Source organism: Trichechus manatus, unplaced genomic scaffold, assembly GCF_000243295.1.
Source record: "Trichechus manatus latirostris isolate Lorelei unplaced genomic scaffold, TriManLat1.0 scaffold00040, whole genome shotgun sequence".
Taxonomy (NCBI): Eukaryota; Metazoa; Chordata; class Mammalia; order Sirenia; family Trichechidae; genus Trichechus; species Trichechus manatus.
Window position 1 is genome coordinate 15,217,890 of NW_004443976.1, and position 5,029 is coordinate 15,222,918.

Below are 5,029 nucleotides of genomic sequence, written 5' to 3' on the forward strand. Positions count from 1 at the left end.
GGCCGGGCAGGGCGCACAAGTGTGGGAGTCGCCCGGGATGGCAAGAGGATCCGAACTCCGCAGCTCGGTACAGCGACTGGCCGCGGAGGCTGGGTTCGCCAGATGGGCGGCCGGAGGGGCAGGAGGAAGGCGGGGCCGGCCCGCGAGCCCCGGGAGTGGGCGCTGCACGGGGGGCGGGGCGTCGGGGGCGGGGCCGGGCTCGCTTCCGGCCGGCCCTGGGACACCCTGCAACTGGAGACCCGCGGGGTGGGAGTCCTGGAGACCCAGGCTGCGGAGTCGCGGGGGATGTGCCGAGCCTGAGCCTCCTCTGACCTCAGAGGAGCAGCACGCGACCTGGGAGGGGCTACCGCCCCCGAGTAAACTTTGCTTTGGAAACAACACTCGCGGGTTATGCATTCCGTCAGGGCTCTCACCTGCAGGACCCGGGTCCTGCTGGAGGTAGGGACTCCCCCACTGCTCAAGGAGACCTGAGAGTAGCAGCCCCCAGAACTGCTGCCCTACCCTCACCTTGTGCCAGTCACCGCTCTCCCTCCGCTGTGGGCGCGGCTGTCACATACACATACGTACCTGCGGGCCTTTCGCCTGGAACTTCCTGCACCTATTGTAAGACTTCAGGGAGAAGGAGGCAGGTGATGCGATGCCTTCCTTGTCCCTACAATTATGCGCTCTCCCCTCCCAGCCCCACTCAGTGCAGCAAAATATTTGTGCCTTTCTGGTCAGTGCTCAGGAGGGGCTCCAGGTTCACCAACAGGTACCTGTTAAGGGAGCTGGGGGAGGCTGAGGGTAGATGGGCAGGGAAGGGTGTGCTTGGGGCTGAATCTCCAACTCCTGGGGTGGGCGACTTCGGGACTAATCACTTCCCTACTCCATCAGGGTCTCAGTCACTACCCACAGGCCACGGCTCCCACCTGCGTTACCTCTGAACATGCCATTCGTATCAACCCAGATATCCCCCTTCCAAACCCACCCCCACCACTATGACAAGAAAGGGAAAGAATGGGAACAATTGTTGCTTGAGGGTGATGGGATGATGGGCAAAGATATTGTAAGTTGCCTTGTATATTGTCAAATTGATTTTAAAAAAGAAAAAGAAAAAAGAAACATCCCATCCTTCTCTATGCAAAAGCTTTTTCTGATGAAATTCCTCCTTCCCGGGCCTGGCCCACCTGGAAGGAGGCCCGCCCACAATGACCCACAGAAATGTGATGTCTGAAAGGCTTGTTCCTGTCAAGTTCCACTTTCGAGGATGGGAGCCCCGGACCTCGTGGACTGGCCTGCACTGTCCCGAGAAGCTGGATCAGATGCTGAGCGCTGACCATCCCCCGTCCGCCAATAGGAACAGGAAGGAACGCTGGGTTACCTAATCCAAGGAGCCTTCCAGCAATTATTTCATGAGCAAGTTGAGTGCCAAAAGGCATGCATGTGTGTGTGCACGCATATGTATGTTCCAAGTAGCCGTCTGGACAGGGTGAGCCAAACCACTCCTGCATTCTTTCTCTGGGTGGAATCTCTGATACAGACAGTGAGACGCTGCAGCAGTTGCTGCCCCAGACAACACCCATAGCCCCTACAGGTTTGAGCACAGGAGCCTCGAGTTCAAAGACCCTGGTCTCAGCCTGAAAAGCCCAGTTCCTACCTTTGCAGGACCCAAGGAAGGGCTGTGTGAGGAAGTCTTGGGACTGGGCAGCTTTATCCCTGGCCCCACAACTGGCATGCATCTGGTCAAGTGCCTGAGCATGAGCCTGGGCAGCCAGCATCATGGGGCATGGGCAGAGGGCAGGCTTTCTCACCGTCATCCAAGAGAATGACGTCTGGCTCAGCCCTGGGGCAGGAACTCTGTGGGGAGGAGGAGGCGATAGAGTAGAGACTGGCTTCCCAGGATCCATCCACACTCCCCAACTTCAGGTCAGTTATCTGGTCCCCCTGATGCACCCTGAGAATATCCGGGAGGGGCTGCTTAGGGAAGGGCAGGATTCCATCTGGAGCTGAGGTCCAGAACGTCAAGGGCAACGGGGCTCGCTGTGAGTTCTGGGAAGGCAGACTGGGCAAGAATCAAACCATCCCCCTTGGCTCCTTTCCCTCGGCAGTCAGACCACTGAGTCAGGAGCTGGAGATGAGCCTAGGGGAGAGGGAGAGATGAACCATGAGTGTGACGAAGAGGGTCAGAGGGTGGGGAAGGGAGGAAAGGAAGGAGGGATGGAGGGAGGTGGCAATTCTGGGGGAAGGAGCGGGTGGGACTGAGGACCAGCACACACTATGAGCTGGCTCCATAACAACTAGGGTGAGGCTTAGGCTGTACTCCCGGGCCCAGGGGGCTCCTCTCGGCCCCTTCCTCGAGGCCCCTCCCCTCACTCTCCTCCGGCTCAGGTCCTGCCCAGTACCAGGCTGTGAGGGAGGTGAGGGCTGCTGAACCAGCCTGAACACCCTTCACATTCACCAGCCCTGATGTCAGCGAGCAGGGAGGCTGACCTCCCACCAAGTCTGCGGGCTCTGGCGCCTGCCGCCCTGCCCCTTCAGCTCCCCCTCACCTGGCTCTGACCCCTCAGCCGCCTGCTGGTCCCGTGTGTGCTCTGCTTGGGTTCTAGTCTTGAAGCAGGATGTGCAACAAGCCTGACAGAGTCCCTCCGTCAGTCAGCTTTCAACATCAAATCCTTGCCAGACTGAAACTGCAAAGTCAGGGAAGTTAGAGTTACGGGCCTCAGGTGGGGAAACTGAAGCTCTGAGAGGGGCAGCGACTGGCCCAAGGCCACAGCAAGACAGCCAAAGATAGGACTGGAACCCAGAGTCCTGGCCCAGGATTTGAGGTGTTTCTCTCTCCTTCCTGCCAGTCTGAGCACACCTTCTGGGGCAACAGACAAATTCAGCCAAGTCCACGCAGCTGCTCCCTGCTCCCCACATTGGCCAGAGGCTCCACTCCCCTGGAATTGCTCCTCAGAGGTCTCCAATGACACCCCATGGCCCTTTAGCAGTAGCCCTCAAGAACCACTCCTTCCTCCTCCAAGCTCTTCCCGTGGCCTCACTCTCCTGACTTGGGAAGTAGCCTCCCACCTCTTTGCCTTTTTGTTCCTAGTGACCTTTCTAAGTGACTCCTCTCTCAGTCATGCCTTAACTGTGGTGGACTTCACACACCCTCCCCGGGTGGCATCACCTATTCCCACATGCATGGGCGCTTGCCACCTCCAACCCAAGGACTCCCCCTTTCATGCCCCCACCCAGCCTCTGTCCTGAGCCTCTCTTGGTACACCCACCTGCCTCCAGGATCTCTCTGCTGAACATTCCACGCAGCCCTCAGACTCCTCAGGTCCCGAGTGAACTCCCAACAGGCTTACAGGGTGGGCAAGGACAGAAACAGTGGTGTTAAATCCCCTGCACCAGGCAGGAGCGGCTCTGCCCACTGCACAGTACTGCCCTGCTCCCTCTCCACCTCACGGGCCCACGTGCATGGGCGCACACACCCACAGACACCCATCAGACCCACCCACTGGAGCCACACCTGGAGTGACAACCGGCTCTAGTAAGTGCTCAGTAAACACTGGCTGATTGAAAGTCTGGGAGGAGGGGACTAATCAGAGAGCCCGTGGGCCAGCAAGACTGGGATGGGTGACCATGGGGGATGAGGGAGGGGAGAGAGGCAAGGGTGACTCCCAAATCCTGTACTGAGCATCTGGGGGGCACGAGGACGCCATTCACAAAGGTAGGTCACAGAGAGAGTGCGTTATAAGGAGTTGTGGAGGGAATTGTGAGCTATGTGGGACTTACGGGGCCACACAGGGCCTGTCTCCAAGGTCACATCGGCCTTTGCACTGAGCCAAAGGCAGCAGCTGTTGATCTCACTGGGGATCCCTGAGGATCCCTCCAGGCCCCTTCACCAGGAAGACCTCCAGTTGAAGGGTCATGAGCCAGGCCAGAATCCATTATCTGCCAGGCCCTGATTGGCCCTGCCCCACCCTCCATGGAGCCCTTGAATTGCCAGGCAGGTAACAGCCTTGGAAACCAGGTTTTGTAACTGGGAAGATGCATAAAACCAGCCATACCCCACCGTTCATGGTCCACAGCTGAAGGTACCCACAGGGAACAAGCTAACCAGGTCTCAGAGAAAGAAGTGTACTCCAGGATGGAACCCCACCACCCCTGCAAACATGCCATCCCATGCTCCTCCTCCCAAATCCTGAATCCAGCCTCTGCCCCTGGAAACCACTGCCTTGTTAGGAGATCTGTAGGGGTGGGGACACAGGGCTTACACTTATCTTTTCCTGCCAGGTTGCTGGGTTCAGGGGCCAAGAGGAATGATAAGGAGCGAGGTTGAAGCCATGTGGGAGGCTGTGCAGGAGCAGAAGGCCCCAGAGTCGGCAGGTCTCGGAGACCCCAGGTCTCATCTCTAGCAAAGACCAGAGCTGTGCCCAGGAGGGGGGCACGTGGATCTCTGCCCTCCTCCCCACAGCTCTGCCTGCCTGAAGGGGAGCCACAAGAACCAACCTCCGAAACCTCAGACCCCTTGGAGGTCGGAAAGAGACTCTTGCCTCCTGGATAACTCCAACTCCCCTCCCACCAAACCCTACTTTAAACTACAGCCTTCCATCCCAGAAGACACTCTCTCGGATGTTCACCTTTCGCCTGTGTGTGGATAGTGTGCCAATGTACCTTTGTCTGCATGGATGAACAATGTGGGGGTTATGGAGTCTATACATATCTGTGCACACAGCTGCACATACACGATGTGTGGGGGATATGTATGTGCACATTTGCAAGTACCCATGGTTATAGGAGGGTTTTTATATGCATTTGCCCATAGGTGGTGAACATATGTAAGTACACACACATACATGTGTGTCTACAGTACATCAAAATATGCCCTTAGCCCATATGTAATCATGTTTGTATGTATGTCATGTGTGTCTACATATGCCTACGTATATTAAATGTGTGTATTGTAATGCATGTGTGACCATTAGTGTATGCATGAGTCTGAACATACATGTCATGTGACCCATTTCTGGTAAACTCTTTAACCAGGCCTGGAAGTGGGTCT